Source organism: Protopterus annectens, chromosome 2.part1 (genome assembly GCF_019279795.1).
Source record: "Protopterus annectens isolate FY-2018-M chromosome 2.part1, PAN1.0, whole genome shotgun sequence".
Lineage (NCBI taxonomy): Eukaryota > Metazoa > Chordata > Ceratodontiformes > Protopteridae > Protopterus > Protopterus annectens.
The window spans coordinates 1,941,006,374-1,941,024,595 of NC_056729.1; positions in this window are offsets into that span (position 1 = coordinate 1,941,006,374).

The window sequence follows — 18,222 nt, forward strand, 5'->3', positions numbered from 1 at the left end:
AAATTGGCAACTTCTTACAACAACATAGCCAGATTTGCCACAGGTACCCCATTTAGAACCCACCACTGCCAAAATCTGAAACTACTAGGATGACTGGAAATACAAAATCAACTACTCTACCAGCAACTCACCTTTATCAAAAAATATTACACCATCCCACTAATACCCCTATACTCAGTAACCTCCTCAATCCTTATCAAAACCTTCCAAACCTACGTTCTGCAAATAGATTACAAGTAGCCATCTTAAAATCTAAAAACAAATCAGGGGACTGTCTGTTGTCTAAATCTGTTGGTAAAACATGGAAAAAACTCCCAATTGAACTAACTTTTACCACATCCACCCACCTTTTCAGGAACCAATTAAAACATTTCTTAAAATCCCATTGGCTTTGCCCATGCACCAAGCCTGACTGATACTATCTTCCCTTGCCTTTAGCTTTATTGACATCAATTCTTCTACTTCCTCTACCTTTCTTTGACTCTCTCTTCTAAAAATATACATATTTTGCTCTCTTCATACCCTTCATTACTGTGTCAATTTCCTCGACCCAACATACTAACTAACTAATGCTTATACTTATCTATGATAAATGTTGCGCCAAATGACTGAAACAAAAATCTTCATAGTGTTATCCTATCTGCTTACTGCTGCTTATATAACAAGTTGTACATGAATGTATAGTTATCTAATTGTTTTTGAATGTCTAGTTATATATCTTCATAGTGTTACCCTATTTGCTTACTGCTGCAGAAAATCAACTGTACATGATTGATGAAATGTCAGGGGGGCAGCACTCTGCTGGGATAGATATTTGCCCTTTTGGTGGGGAGGGGGGGGGGAGTTTGTGCTGAACCTGTCAGCTAGGATGTTGGCAATGTCTGTGGGTTTGGTGTATTTTTTGCCATTTTGGACTAATTCTGAGCATATCTGGGAATTCCCACACAGGTTCCTAAACATAACTAAAGAAAGCCTTGTGAATATCCTTAGTGTCCTGTGCAATCTTTCTATCGAAGCTGGCCTTAGACGATTTTATGAGTGCCCGTAGTTTTTTGCTAATACTGATCAGAGATGCCTTCCCTTTTGGGATTTTGCTCTATCATGTAGTAGCTTCCTCCTTCTATTGTATAGTTTGTTTATGGCTGGGGTCCACCAGACAGGACGTCTGCCTTTGGAGGATTGGGTCTTGGTTTTATTTGGGATTGCATGATCCATGCATTCCTGAAGATGTTCATAAAATGCATTTATAAAGGATTCTGTGGTCTGGGCTGTATTTTCCACAGGCCCGGGGGCTTTGAAGGATTCCACCTCGGTTTTGAGGAGTGTGAAATTTGCTTTAGAGACGTTTTTCACTGTGGTTTTCTGGGCAGGGGGTGGGGTTGGGATGTGAATATCCAGTGAGATTAGTTTATGGTCTGATCTTACCAGTGAGGGATACACTTCTGGTCTGGAACATAGAGTCCCCATGTTGATGATGATCAGGTCCAGTATGTTTTCCCCTCTTGTGGGAGTGGTAACAAGTTGTTCCATAGCATTTGAGTTTATAAATTCTAGGAACCTTTGGGCTAGGGTGTTGGAGCTAGAGTAATGCTCCTAATCTATGTTTGGTAGTTGAAGTCGCCCAATATAATGGTGTTTGGAGAGACCTTCATCTTTTCCAGTGTTCTCAGGAAGGCCGAGTGGGGTTCCTGGGTTGGGGAGGGTGGTCTGTAGCAGGCTATAAACTGGAAGGCAGTTTTACCCACTGTTAATTGCACATGGATAGTCTCTGATGCTTCATGCTGTGCCACCAACCTGGAGGTGTGGGTATCTTTGATGAATATTGATACTCCCCCTTCTTTTGTGGCTCGGTCCAAGTTTTGGGGCCAAAAAGCATGGTATGAGGTATAACCTGGTAGTGCTGGGGTGCTCTTGGGAGCCTTGAACCAGGTTTCTGTTACTGCACAGATATTGATGTTCTCCATGCTAAGGAGAGTTTCGAGTGCGTGCATCTTGAGGTTTAGACTTCTGGCCTTGAGTAGCATTACTCTTAGTTTCTTATCCCTTGTGATACCTATGGAGGTGGGTTTGTCTTTTGAGCCTTGCCTAAAAAAGGCACTATGGGGGTAGCAAGAGCCTTTGCCAATATCCGAAAGCCCAGGGGTGACAGGTGCAAGCCGTCCCTAGCGAAGCATCATGGCTTGTTGAGCATGTCATCCCAGGCTGACGGGCATTGGATCCCCTTTGAATGACACCAATACTTAAGCCAATTGTTGACATTGATCCTCTTGTCTTCATATTGTGGCATCATTCTTGGTGAGGGTAAGATGCTACTCAAGGTCAGGGTCATACCGGCCTGAGCTACATGCCCAGAGTGCTCCTCTATGTCTCTTTTCATGTAGTCCAGGGAGGTACGTCTCAGGTCATTCACACCAGCATGGACAATGACTGAGTCATATTTGTACTTGCCTTGGAGTGACCTGAGTGCTTGTGTTATGTGGCGGATCCTAGCGCCCGACAGGCAGCTCACCGTAACCTTCTCCTTTTTCAGCCTGGTGAGCGGGACATCAGTGTGCCTGATGATAGAGTCACCTATTACAAGTGTATCAGGTGTGTTGTTTAGCCTTAAGGGCTGTGACTGTTCAGCACACTGGCTTTGTGAGCTATGTGTTGCATGTGTTTTGTTTTGGGGTAGCGTTTGCTTGGGTGTCTGCTTTGGAGGTCTCTGCTGCATAGGCAGATTTTTATTTAGAGCCTCCGAGTATGTTTTTGTGTGTTTATGTGTTTGGTTTGCTGTAGTGGTAGGTCTATGTGAGACTGGAATTGTAGTGAGTGTGGATTCCTTCTCCTCCTGACTGGTTACGCCAGTACTGAGTTGAGAGAGCTTAGCGTCCAGTTTGGCTATATAGTTGCATCTCTCACATGTGCTGGAATTTGTTGGGAGGAGGAGAGGGTTGTCTGTGTACATGAGGCAGTTGTAATGTTGCCTCAGGATTTCCAGATTCACCAGCTGGACCGGAGAGGAGATTGACAACTGACCTTTGGACATGCTAGAATAGTATTGGGAATTCCTTTATAATTGAAAAAAGGGCCAATGGGGAACAAGGTACTCAAGGGGAGTTTGTGAGGGTGTAGTGCTTTTAATTTTTTAGTGCTGACTTAGTGAGCAAGTGCCAGGTAACTTAAATGCAATGTGTTACAGGTAACTTAAATGCAAAAACGACAGACAGTAACTTTCTTTCAAGTGAAACAAGGAAATAAGTACAGTAAGCAATGCAGATATCACTAGGGATCCACAGAAGCGGTGAAAAGCCGTGTTTTAGGTGGAATTAGCGTTTCAGGGAAATAAGCAAACAAACAACAAGCATACAAACAAAGCTAGATTTAGCAGGCCTGGATCTAGACTATGCTACAGCAAACAAGGTGTACCAATTTCAGTAAGAAACAGTTCAAATATGCAGGCACTATAAGCCTTTAACCAGAAATTTCCAGCTCAGAAGGGCAGAGTCCAGCCTCTCCTCCCACAAGAGTACAAACCATGGACCTTCTTAATGTAAAATAACTGGCCTGAAGCCCAAGTGCTTAAACCAGAACTAATGCACTTTTAGAATAACAGACACTGAGCCCTCAATCAGCAGTTCCCAACTTAGAAGGATGTAAGCTACCTGTCCTGCCACCACAGTGCAGGCCACAAACCTTCCTAATGTAAAACAACTGGTCTGAAGCCCAAGTGCTTAATCCAAAAGACTTAGAATGATAGCTACACTTTAATCAAGTTACTACCAGCAGTAATAAATACAACTGAATACTTTAAAGAATGCCTGGATTAGTGCTCAAGTTATTGCAAGTAAGCTAATCGCTGTTCTTATATAAAGAAAGCCAGTACAGAGCCTGATAACTGTCAAGAAAATACACATATAAAAAGACATGTAACTGGAAAATAAAAATAAAAACATGTATATATGTGCATGTATGTATATATATATATATATATATATATATATATATATATATATATATATATATATATATATATATATATATATATATATATATATATATATATATATAAAACTAATGAAATTAGATGCTGCTATACATCCGAAGGTTCACTCATCAAAAACAAACTGAACAAGTATAAAAATCATACACAAGTGAAAACCACCATGAAAAAATACTGCTATGTAGAAGTCCAACTCGTTAATTTATTAGAACAATTGCAGATAAAAAAAGGAACAGATGAGCGCTTTCGCGTACCGGCTAGTACGCTTCTTCAGATCTTAATATCTACATTTTTTAAAACCACTTTTATACAAGAGCTCATATTCAAAAATAATCAATTAATCAATTTAACAATTATACAATTGAATAATCAATCAGAAATGCAGTGCAATAAGTGTATACTAACTGCCTAATATCTCTGTAAACCCTGGTGGCAAAAATCACAACAAACAAGATAAAAGAAAAATAAAACATGCCCAAAAATCCTGTCGCTCTAGGAAACTGCGCGTTCCATAGAACAGAAAGATTAATAAATGTGAATAATACAGATGAACAAATGACTAAATAACTAAATAAACAATACTTTGAGACCACCAGATGCTCATCACTTCTAGCACATATTTTTTCAAGGCATACATATATATATATACATAAAAAACATGCATATAAAAAACATACATATAAAAATATATCTATAAAAAATGAACATAAAAATTAAAATAAAAATAATATATATATATATATATATATATATATATATATATATATATACATACATACACACATATACATGAACATTCATTCTAATTCCATCAGAAACTCTCATTTAAACCTTGTTTAAACAAAGCCCCCAAATTAATGATCCACATTTTTTCTTTTTGATCTAAAATCCTTTGTTTCTTACCATCCAATATATCATCCCCTTTATACTATCAATACCAATAAAAATGAAGTGAGTCCCCCCTATGTTCCATCATATGTTTATAGAGGGAACTTCTACTCCATTTGCAATTCAAATCACTTATATGTAGTGCTATTCTATACTTAAATGGGAGTGATGCTTGTCTCACATAGAATTCTCCACACTGACAAACTGCCATATAAATTACCCTTTCCGTGCAACAGGTAATTAAAGAACTGATATCAAATACCTTATTAGCATTGATGGAGGTGAATGATTTAGTTTTGGATACAACATTACAATAAGTGCAATTCCCACAAAATGTACAACTTCGAGGTATCAATGTTCCTGATTCCACAATTACTTTCCAACTCTTTTTGAAACCAGATAGACATTCCCTAATATTCCTGCCTTCCCTATATCTGAAGGTACAACCATCTCCTACTTTCCCTTTATGTGCTCAAAATAACCTATCCCATTTGGACATAGATTGGCCTTACCCATCCCATGGTCATCTCATCTTATCTTATTTTGGCCTTTCAGTGCCCCATTAATGTCTACATAAGCATACTTAAGCAAATTGCATACATTATCAATTTTATATATAAGGGTCTGGCAGTTGGTGCAGGTGATTAAGGCTGTGAGCTGTTGTTCATATGGTAAAGTGTTTGACTCTGTCAGTCCTCATTTGCTTGCAGTATAACCTTAAGCAGTTCATGTAAATAAGCTCAGGAACAACTGGAAATTTGGTCTAGGCTCCTTAATGTCCCCTTTGACTACAAGCCTAATTATTACCTCTGATAAACACGTAAGAAAAACAACATACCCATATTACAGTATCATATAATAATAAATATTCACAAATGTACGCTGAGCTTCTTAATGAACAATGTTACCCAAAACTTGATAATGTAACTCATTTTATAAACATGAAGAAATTGAGTCTCATATGAATCCTTCAGCATTCTGTTCTGTAGTGTAGGATACTCCACTGAACACAACACAAACATCAGGAGGAACAGACCATATAGCTATGATGCATAAATGTTGACAAACTGTGCAACCCATGACATGTGAGAAGTTCATATATATATGTCGAAGGAAAAAACTTCAAAGACCAATACACGTAAGGTTCAGGTTAAGGCAGTTTAATTCTTGCAGCAAGGAGACAAAAACATACATGCAAAAATACAGAGTTTGTCTAACTAAAATCAGGAAGTGAAGCCATTCTTATACTATTCTAACAAGACATTGCCTACTGAAGCTGATGTAGTTAATCACAAGTTTACAATATTGTTTTTCACAGCAGATGTTGCTTATGATTTTCTGCTGATATGACATAACATTTCTAGATTCATGAAAAAACTTTGGAAAAATAACATGGCCTTGGAGACCGGCAGCTAGTTGCAATTATTTCTACAGTGCTGTGTTACATTTCAAGGTGCTCTACTCATTTGAGCACAAAGCAATCACAGATTATAGTTCATATTCTTCAAGCGGTCTTTGTTTCACTTTATCCTTCCTGCAGCTGGTTATGTTCTCATAACACAGACAGGGCTAATTGTCTAAGTTTAATAACATTATAGAAAGCAGTATTGTTCTATTCATTATTTTCCTAATCAAGCAGAAAACCATCTGCATCTCAGTACATTTCCTAAGACATAAACAAGATTTTAGCTGCGCTGACAAAATACAAGGTAAGAAAGCATTTGCCATTAATATGGATTTGTTCAGCATAAATCAGAATAAATGTATTAACCCTTTTAGGCTTCTAAAAAGGCACTAATGCACACATATTAATACATATTTTTCTAACATTTCCCCCCATTAATACTTTTATTCTACTTCCAAAAGCGTAAATGATTTGTTTCTTTTCCTAACATCTTACATTTTGGATTTGCAGTTAAGAAAGTCATTCAGTTTAACTTATGAAAGCATCACAGTCTTCAATAGTTCATCAAGCTCAGAACCTTGATATAAGGTTTCAGAAACTGACAAATCTATAAAATCTTTGATCAATCTTTTCATGCAGGGGATGCCACACATACTCCCAACAGGAGCATTCCTACACAAATAGCAATCAAGATGTTCATTAGGATGGAACCCCACCCCCAAGCCATTTCTGGAAAAAGTCCCTCAGTGGGTTTGGGCCTGGTTTGGTCATGGTCGACACTTGCTGAATCACTTCAAGGTGATTTTCTATCTCATGCTGGTTGTCAGGAATATACGAACAGCATTCTTCTTGGATTAAAGCGCACGTACCACCTCTCGCCACTAGGGTGAAGTCAAGGGCCATGTGGTTTTGAAGCACCACAGTTCTCATGGCATTCAGTTCATCAGTCATTAATCCAAGAGCAGAAAAAGTTGCATTGCTCATTACTTCGAGGAGTTTAGACAGTTTTCTCAGCTCCCAAATTGATTTCACTGCTCCATATCCTGGTAATATGCCTGCCCATGATATGACAGTGTCACTCAAGTCTGTATGTGTTAGTTTATCGCCCATGGAATGATGGTTTCTCCAGCCCACCTTGATCTGTCCCACTGTATTCTCAGGTTTCCTGATAGGTTTCTTGATGACCTCTCATGCATTTCGAATTTTACCTTGAGGCAAAACTGCAGTGTGTCGTATGGCTGGAAGTAGGTAACCCAAAAAACAACTGCCGGACCAATTCTCAGGTAACCATTTATAGGCCTTTTTGCCACATACAAAATAACAATCTTCCACCTTAGTAGTAACTTTACTGTTAACATATGCTTGCCCTGCATGAAACATTTTCTTGTTTATTATAGACAGTTGCATAAAAAGAACAGGATTATGTTGTACTTCATTAATTGTACTGTGCATTGATTTAAGAAACGAGTCATAGTCTGTATCACAAATAGAACCTGCATTATTAGCTTTGGTGTAACATTTGTAAGGAACAGTCATATTGCAATTACTCCAACCCACCTGGACAGTATCATTTTTATAAAAACACACAATTCCCTTTTGTGTAACAGGCAGGTGCAATGCTAATTTATCTTGTGATTTAACAGTCGTAGTATCATAAACCAAGTTTTCCAAGGTCTCATTGACCCCTAGGGGGATTGCAGTCATTAATAATCCCTCATATGCTGTTGGTATAGCTGTACAAACCCAACAATATGAAACATTAAAAGTCTCAGCATACATATGTTTGATCGCTTGGTAAATGTTAAAGTTTGGATGCCAGTCTATGAGTAACGCACCATGTTTATTCAGTTTAGCTTGTGTGGCTGGAAAAAGAAAAGGCCACAACAAAAAGATTAATGTCACCAGTATAGCCAACAGGATAATCATGCAATTTTTTGTGGCTGTTCTGCTTTCTTGTATGCTCTGGATTTTGTCATTTTTACTCTTGCGGTGTAACAGTAACAAGATTTTTGTCTAATTCAAAGTTTTTAACCAGTTTACAGTGTGTCAGATGAATCCAGGACGCTCGCTCTGTGATCTTGACTGCAGTGGGTGTTGACAGTAGCACTTGGTATGGCCCTTCCCACTTCGGTGTCGTCCAGTTTTTTTCTCTTGATGACTTTTCCCCAGACCCATGTTCCTGGGACTACTGCTGCTTCCGATGGTCTGGTTTGTTCCTTATCTGAAACAGAATTAAACTGCAAAAGGTGTTTAGAATTCAACATTCTCCTCATATACTCAGCGAGTGTACAGTCGGCTTCCTGGTCTGCAGGCATGAGAGGTTTCAACTGAGGTATATAATATGCCCTCCCAAATAACTTCTCAAAAGGAGTCAATCCCTTTGCATTTGGAACAGTTCTCATGCTCAACAGTGCCAGGGACAGACAGTACACCCAATTTGTATGTGTTTGCTCAATGAGCTTCCTTAATTTATTTTTTAATGTCCCATTGTACCTCTCTTCCAACCCTGCAGATTGTGGATGATACGCACAATGATTTTTCAAAGAAATTCTGAAAAACTTGCTTAGTTGTTGTATGGTTTGGTTCACAAAATGTGTGCCATAGTCACTGTAGATCTTTTCCGGTATGCCAAATCTAGGAATAATTTCTTTAATGAGGATTTTCGCAACAGTAGCTGCATCTGGATTTTTAGCCGGAAAAGCTTCCACCCATTTGGAAAACATATCTACAATGACAAGACAATACCTCTTATTTTCGCATTTGTTTAGTTCTATGAAGTCCATACAGATAGTATGGAATGGATACAGTGGTGCAGGGAAACTCCCCTGCTTGGGCTTTAACGCCCCTTGTGCATGATGTTTATAGTATAGTTTATGAATCCATATGTTGTGAACACTCGGTTCACTAACTGTACCATCCCCCCTGTTGAGACATGGCATTGCCCATGGCTCAACAAGGCTGCATATCTGAACAAGTTAGATGGCAATATCTATTTTCCCTCTTTGGAGATGTACAGCCCTTCTTTGAGAATTGCTCCTCGTTTTATCCATTTTTGTTTTTCAACATGCGTAGTAAGTGTGTGCATTGTTTTCAACATTTCTAAGTCTAAAATCTCAGAAGGTTGTAATTCCTCATTCAAAAGAAATGCTTCTGAAGCTGCCTGCTTTGTAGCTGTATCAGCCCTTGCATTCCCTTTTGAAATTCTATCCTTTTGCTTGGTATGAGCTATGCATTTACAAATAGCTACTTTCTGAGGTAACTGAATAGATTCTAAAAGATCTAAAATAAACTGCGCATGATTGATTGATTTGCCAGTAGATGTTATCATTCCTCGATTTTTCCACTGTTGCGCAAAAACATGTACAGTAGAGAAAGCATACTGGCTATCAGTAAAAATGTTTACACATTTACCCTTTGCTAAAGTGCATGCCCCTGTCAAGGCAATCAGTTCTGCTGCCTGTGCAGATAAATTGTGTGGTAAAGATTTTGCTTCTATAATCTCAGTATCAGAAACTACTACATATCCTACTAGGATTTGTCCTGTGGGACCCTTTTTGCATGAGCCATCCACGTACTATGTCACCTCGGCATCATCCAAGGGAACATACGTAAGATCTTTTATAGGCAGTGTCTTTTGCTCAATCTCTGCAGGCAGCTGTGCGGTGTGCCATCTGCAGGAGTTGGAACCAAGGTAGACGGATTCAAAGTTGTGAATCATTCAATTGTCATATGAGATCGGCTCAATAATATAGTCATACAGGAAAGATGCCTAGCAGGAGAAATATATGCTACTTTTTCTTGCAGTAAAATAATCGCTTCTGCATGAGGCACTCTCAATGTGAGAGGATGGAACAATACTACTGAGGCTGAAGCCTGTACTGCCATTGCAGCTGCAACTACTGCTTGTACACAGTGGGGCAATGACTGCGCCACTGGGTCCAGTTGTGATGAATAGTAAGCAATGGCGCATTCTTTGTTCTCATGCTGTTGCGTTAGCACTGATGTCATATAACCTTGCTTACAATCTACAGTTTGGAAAAAATGTTTATGATAGTTTGGTAATCCTAAGACTAGTGAGGATGCTATCAGCTGTTTCAATTTGTAGAAAGTAGATTCTGCTTCTGGTGTCCATTGTAATAAATCCTGTGCTGCCATAGGCTTCTTGTATATCAAGTTGGTCAGTGGTGCAGATTCCAAAGCATAGTTTGGGATCCAGCTCCGACATAATTTCCTTCTTGGTAGTGGGTTACGGTGCTTGTAAAATCACTATTTTTCTGTCCTCATCTAATGTTCTGCCCTCTTTGGATATTACATATCCTAGGTATCTAACTTACTTTTTCCAAAGCTGTAATTTGTTTTTATTTACTTTATGTCCCTGAACAGCTAAAAATTGTAACAATGCTACAGTATCTTCCTTACAATCTTGCTGGGTGGGGGCTGACAGCAGGATGTCATCAACATAAAGTAAAATCTGACTGCCTCTCAGTGGGGTAAATCCCGCCAAGTTGCTTGCCATTTCTTGTGAGAATATTGTTGGGCTTTCACAATATCTCTGTGGTAGTTGTGTGTATGTATACCTTTTCCCCTGAAATGTGAATGCGAAGCAATGTTGGCTGTCAGGGTGTATCGGTATCGAAAAGAACGCATTGCTGATATCTACCAAAGAAAAATATTTCTGCTGAGGTTTCAAATCATTCAACAGGGTGTGTGGATCTAGCAAAATAGGTGCCCTTGGTATTACTGCATCATTTACAGCTTGTAAGTCTTGGACCATGCGCCATTCTCCATTTGCTTTTCTAACAGGAAATAAAGGTGTGTTACATGGTGAATCAGGTGATTCCACCAGTACTCCTTCCTTAAGTAAAGCTGCTATAATAGGTTTGATTCCTACCTCTGCATCTTTTCTCAAGGGATACTGTCTCTTTTGTGGTCTAAATGCTGACTTTGGCATAATAATAACTGGTCCTGCTGTACGAATAAGTCCTACATCTGATTTGCCTGTTGACCAGAGAGTTTCTGGTATGCCTTGTAAGGCATCTTCTTCCTCTTCTGATAAGAGTGCTAATCAGCTGTCCTCGCTTGACTGCAAATGCACAGCTGGGTGTGTCTGTGTTATCAAATTTAACTTCTGCTTTTGTACTCCCTGTTCTGACAGTTCTAACTCTGTCTGTTTTTCCCACCTCGTGACTTTTTCTCCTAGGTCTGTTCATTTCACATTTTTGTCCTTGGTTAAGCTTACATGTGGTAATTGATTAGATTTATAAAGTGCAAAGAACTCCTGGGGTAATGAACAGCTAACTACACTGTTCCCTTCCATATCCCAGTACAGATTACGCAATACTAATCTGTTTGCACGGTTTCTAAACAACTTGTTCATATTCCTTATCAGGTCCTGGTGTGTTACAATAATATAGAGTACAGTGCAACAATTGTTGTTTGTCAGTGTCAAGAGAGGGGAACTTGCTGATGGCTATGTTCATCAGCTCTTTGGTTACTGCCCCTGGACCAGTTGTAACTAAGTCCTGGCTGTACCAATAAAATGTTTCACCCTCTGATCGCATTTCAAAAGTATCAATTTGTCGCTTTGGTTCCATACCCTGCATATTTGGAATTACTGCTATGCCAAATAGCTGCATAAGGTCTCTGCCCAAAAGGTTTACTGGGCATTTTGCAGAAACAACAATTTTGATTTACTGGGTTAACCCTGAACCAGGATTAGTTATCGCAACATTATGGGAGAGGGGCTCCCGATACAGCTCTCCATTAGCTGCTTTCACTAATATGTAATCCTGTGACTCTGAATTCTCTGGTAGTTTGGAGAGGTGAATCAGGGTCCGTGAGGCCCCTGAGTCACACAAAAATATGACTTCCCTCCCCTCTACCAGGAGTGTAACTTCTGGTTTCGTGTCTGCTAAATTGAGCTCCAAGCCCAATAAAGCTAAGTCTAAAATTTCATTTTCTTCACTATCTGTGACTTCATGCACTTCCTCTATTTCTCTTGTGACATCCTCTACTCTCTCTATCACATTTGCATTTGTCTTTTCTTGGCTATTTTCTTCTAGTGATTCCTGGCTATCATATAGTCAGTCCTCACACTCCTTATATTCTGTAGTTGCCTTCTTGTTTTTCTTGCAATCCCTTGTCAGGGGTCCCTTCTTACCAAATTTAAAGCACTCCCCCCTTTTCTTTTGCCCTTCAAAGTCCTCTGATCGTTGATGAGACTGTTTGTTTCCCTGGGCATTTTTCTTGCCTTTTTTTCTGGACTGTACTACATAAACTTCTGCTCCATCTTCTACAGAGAATACTTGGGCTGTCTTTTTCTTTTAATTGTTAAAATGCCTTTCGGCATGTCTAGCATATTCAAGTAGTGACTGTAGTCTACTTGTACGATGAGCTACCATGTGCTTTGTAATAAAGCTGCTTATAGGCAAAATACTGCCTTTTAAAAATGCATTCTTTAACCGCTGCTCATACGGGGAATCATGTGTTTGATCTTCAGGTACCTGCATTCCACAATGGTTATTAAAACACTCTAATAATCTAGCATAATATCTATCAACAGTTTCACCATCTTGTTGGATGCATTGATTAATGCAAGTCCAGTCTGCCCTAGGTTTCCATTTCTCAGAGATTCGGTCTGTAAGACCTTTCACTCTGTTGTCTAGTTCTGCGCTACTATGTGGGAGGGGTTTGTGTTCTGCGTCACAGGGATTCCAGTTACCACTGATCATGTGCCAGTCTGGTCCCACAATTTGTCTGACTACGTTTTCTACTTCCTCTCCGTTTAAGTTATAGCTTAACCTCATGCCTTGTAGGTCTTCTAAAAATTTTCTAAAATTAACTTTTGGATGGGGAATTCCCTCAGTGGCATTCCGGATATCTTCTGGTGTCCATGGTCTGTAAACTAAGAGAGTTGAGTCCTGTCCTTCTTGCCCTGCCTGAGGATTAGGAACTTCTATTAGTGGGCACATTTCTTCTTCACTTATACATTGTGAACTTCTACCCATTTGATATAACTCAATGTCCCCTTTTGAGTTTCCTGCCCGTGTTCGAGACCTGGTCTTGACGTGATCTCTAACAAACGGTTTTGCTTTTGCAGGGATAGCAGGATATCATGGGGGTGGACCAGCTTCTCCGCTTGCTTCATATTCTGGTAAGGGAAGCAGAGGGGGTGGAGGGGCCGATGCTATTACTAAGTTATTACCCTCTTTATCTAAAAACATTGTTTTTGAGTTATTGCTCTTCTGTTCCCTACGGATTGCTTCCTCAATCCACCTGTGTGCCTGAGGAATTCCTAATTGACGTTGCTTTTTTACCCGACCTCTGGAATCAATTTTAAGCTGTTTGATAAGTTTAATAAGCGAGGATTTTTCTAATTTACCATCAAATTCATACTTATTAACCCATTTTGAGTAGTATTTAACATTATCGGCACATTGTAATTGCATAAATTTCGCATCTTCAGTTAACGGCGGAGTTTGGGATCTTTTCGTGCACATATTTCCCATTTTATTCTAACTTTCGAAATGTTACGTAACCCTTCTTATTTTTACGTGGTACCACGATTTCTCTTTTTAACAGTCTATCTAGAATAACTGCCTTATCTATTCTTTTTCCTTGATCTATGACAAGACTGCAATCTTCCTGTCCCTGACTTGTACAAGACAAATCCCCTTACAGGCAATGCAAATCAAGTCCCTGATCTAAAATAGAAAAAGGTAAATCTCACCTTACCTGAGGTTCCGTGATTGATCGTCTGGTTCGAGGTAAACCCACCCTTCAGTCGCAGATCAGAACAGTGGCTGGCCTCTTTTGGACGACAATTCTGTCGGAGGTCTTTTCAAATAAGAAGAACCGATGTGGTTTCTTCCCCGTACGGTTTCAAGCCACCTGGCCTGTCTGATCTGTTCAGAGTGGAGGTTTCCGGTCCGAAGGACCAATCTGTCGAAGGAAAAAACTTCAAAGACCAATACACGTAAGGTTCAGGTTAAGGCACTTTAATTCTTGCAGCAAGGAGACAAAAACATGCATGCAAAAATATAGAGTTTGTCTAACTAAAATCAGGAAGTGAAGCCATTCTTATACTATTCTTACAAGACATTGCCTACTGAAGCTGACGTAGTTAATCACAAGTTTACAATATTGTTTTTCACAGCAAATGTTGCTCATGATTTTCTGCTGATATGACATAACATTTCTAGATTCATGAGAAAACTTTGGAAAAATAACATGGCCGTGGAGACCGGCAGCTAGTTGCAATTATTTCTACAGTGCTGTGTTACATTTCAAGGTACTCTACTCATTTGAGCACAAAGCAATCACAGATTATAGTTCATATTTTTCAAGCGGTCTTTGTTCCACTTTATCTATCCTTCCTGCAGCTGGTTATGTTCTCATAACACAGACAGGGCTAATTGTCTAAGTTTAATAACATTATAGAAAGCAGTATTATTCTATTCATTATTTTCCTAATCAAGCAGAAAACCATCTGCTTCTCAGTACATTTTCTAAGACATAAACAAGATTTTAGCTGTGCTGACAAAATACAAGGTCAGAAAGCATTTGCCATTAATATGGATTTGTTCAGCATAAAGCAGAATAAATGTATTAACCCTTTTGGGCTTCTAAAAAGGCACTAATGCACACATTTTAATACATATTTTTCTAACATTTCCCCCCTATTAATACTTTTATTCTACTTTCAAAAGCATAAATGATTTGCTTCTTTTCCTAACCTCTTCCATTTTGGATTTGCAGTTAAGAAAGTCGTTCAGTTTAACTTATGAAAGCATCTCAGTCTTCAATAGTTCATCAAGCTCAGTACCTTGATATAAGGTTTCAGAAACCGAGAAATCTATAAAATCTTTGATCAACCTTTTCATGCAGGGGATGCCACAATAAACACATACTCCCAACAGGAGCATTCCTACACAAATAGCAATCAAGATGTTCATTAGGATGGAACCCCACCCCCCAAACCATTTCTGGAAAAAGTCCATCAGTGGGTTTGGGCCTGGTTTGGTCATGGTCGACACTTGCTGAATCACTTCAAGTTGATTGTCTATCTCATGCTGGTTGTCAGGAATATATGAACAGTTTTCTTCTTGGATTAAAGTGCACGTACCACCTCTCACCACTAGGGTGAAGTCAAGAGCCATGCGGTTTTGAACCACCACAGTTCTCATGGCATTCAGTTCATCAGTCACTAATTCGAGAGCAGAAAAAGTTGCATTGCTCATTACTTCGAGGAGTTTAGACAGTTTTCTCAGCTCCCAAATTGATTTCACTGCTCCATATGCTGGTAATATGCCTGTCCATGATATGACAGTGTCACTCAAGTCCGTATGTGTTAGTTTATCGCCCATGGAATGATGGTTTCTCCAGCCCGCCTTGATCTGTCCTACTGGATTCTCAGGTTTCCTGACAGGTTTCTTGGTGACCTCTCTTGCATTTCGAATTTTACCTCGAGGCAAAACTGCAGTGTGTCGTATGGCCGGAACCAGGTAACCCAAAAAACAACTGCCGGACCAATTCTCAGGTAACCATTTATAGGCCTTTTTGCCACATACAAAACAACAATCTTCCACCTTAGTAGTAACTTTACTATTAACATATGCTTGCCCTGCATGAAACATTTTCTTGTTTATTATATACAGTTGCTTAAAAAGAACAGGGTTATGTTGTACTTCATTAATTGTTCTGTGCATTGATTTAAGAAACGATTCATAGTCTGTATCACAAATAGAACCTGCATTACTAGCTTTGGTGTAACATTTGTAAGGAACAGTCATATTGCAATTACTCCAACCCACCTGGACAGTATCATTTTTATAAAAACACACAATTCCCTTTTGTGTAACAGGCAGGTGCAATGCTATTTTATCTTGTGACTTAACAGTCGTAGTATCATAAACCAAGTTTTCCCAGGTCTCATTGACCCCTAGGGGGAATTCAGTCATTAATAATCCCTCGTATGCTGTTGGTATAGCTGTACAAACCCAACAATTTGAAACATTAAAAGTCTCAGCATACACATGTTTGATCACTTGATAAGTGTTAAAGTTTGGATGCCAGTCTATGAGTAACGCATCGTGTTTATTCAGTTTAGCTTGTGTGGCTGGAAAAAGAAAAGGCCACAGCAAAAAGATTAATGTCACCGGTATAGCCAACAGGATAATCATGCAATTTTTTGTGGCTGTTCTGCATTCTTGTATGCTCTGGATTTTGTCATTTTTACTCTTGTGGTGTAACAGTAACAAGATTTTTGTCTAATTCAAAGTTTTTAACCAGTTTACAGTGTGTCAGATGAATCCAGGACACTCGCTCTGCAATCTTGACTGCAGTGGGTGTTGACAGTAGCACTTGGTATGGCCCTTCCCACTTCGGTGTCATCTATTTTTTTCTCTTGATAACTTTCACCCAGACCCATGTGCCTGGGACTTCTGCTGCTTCTGATGGTCTGGTTTGTTGCTTATCTGAAACAGAATTAAACTGCAATAGGTGTTTAGAATTCAACATTCTCCTCATATACTCAGCGAGTGTACAGTCGGCTTCCTGATCTGCAGGCATGAGAGGTTTCCACTGAGGTATATAATATGCCCTCCCAAATAACTTCTCAAAAGGAGTCAATCCCTTTGCATTCGGAACAGTTCTCATGCTCAACAGTGCCTGGGACAGACAATACACCCAATTTCTATGTGTTTGCTCAATGAGCTTCCTTAATTTATTTTTTAACGTCCCATTGTACCTCTCTACCAACCCTGCAGATTGTGGATGATACGCACAATGATTTTTCAAAGAAATTCCAAAAAACTTGCTCAGTTGTTGTATGGTTTGGTTCACAAAATGTGTGCTATTGTCACTGTAGATCTTTTCCGGTATGCCAAATCTAGGAATAATTTCTTTAACGAGGATTTTTGCAACAGTAGCTGCACCTGGATTTTTAGTCGGAAAAGCTTCCACCCATTTGGAAAACATATCTACAATGACAAGACAATACTTCTTATTTTCGCATTTGTTTAGCTCTATGAAGTCCATACAGATAGTATGGAATGGATATGGTGGTGCAGGGAAACTCCCCTGCTTGGGCTTTAACGCCCCTTGTGCATGATGTTTATTACAAACATGACATGATAAACAAATATTTTTAGTATAGTTTATGAATCCATATGTTGTGAACACTCGGTTCACTAACTATACCATCCCCCCTGTTGAGACATGGCATTGCCCATGGCTCAACAAGGCTGCATATCTGAACAAGTTAGATGGCAATATCGGTTTTCCCTCTTTGGAGATGTACAGCCCTTCTTTGAGAATTGTTCCTCATTTTATCCATTTTTGTTTTTCAACCTGCGTAGTAAGTGTCTGCATTGTTTTCAACATTTCTAAGTCTAAAATCTCAGAAGGTTGTAATTCCTCATTCAAAAGAAACGCTTCTGAAGCTGCCTGCTTTGCAGCTGTATCAGCCCTTGCATTCCCTTTTGAAATTCTATCCTTTTGCTTGGTATGAGCTATGCATTTACAAATAGCTACTTTCTGAGGTAACTAAATAGATTCTAAAAGATCTAAAATAAACTGTGCATAATTGATTGATTTGCCAGTAGATGTTATCATTCCTCAATTTTTCCACTGTTGCGCAAAAAGATGTACAGTAGAGAAAGCATACTGGCTATCAATAAAAATGTTTACACATTTACCCTTTGCTGAAGTACATGCCCCTGTCAAGGCAATCAGTTCTGCTGCCTGTGTAGATAAATTGTGTGGTAAAGATTTTGCTTCTATAATCTCAGTATCAGAAACTACTACATATCATACTAGGTTTTGTCCTGTGGGACCCCTTTTGCATGAGCCGTCCACGTAATATGTCACCTCGGCATCATCCAAGGGAACATCCGTAAGATCTTTTCTAGGCATTGTCTTTTGCTCAATCTCCTGCAGGCAGCTGTGC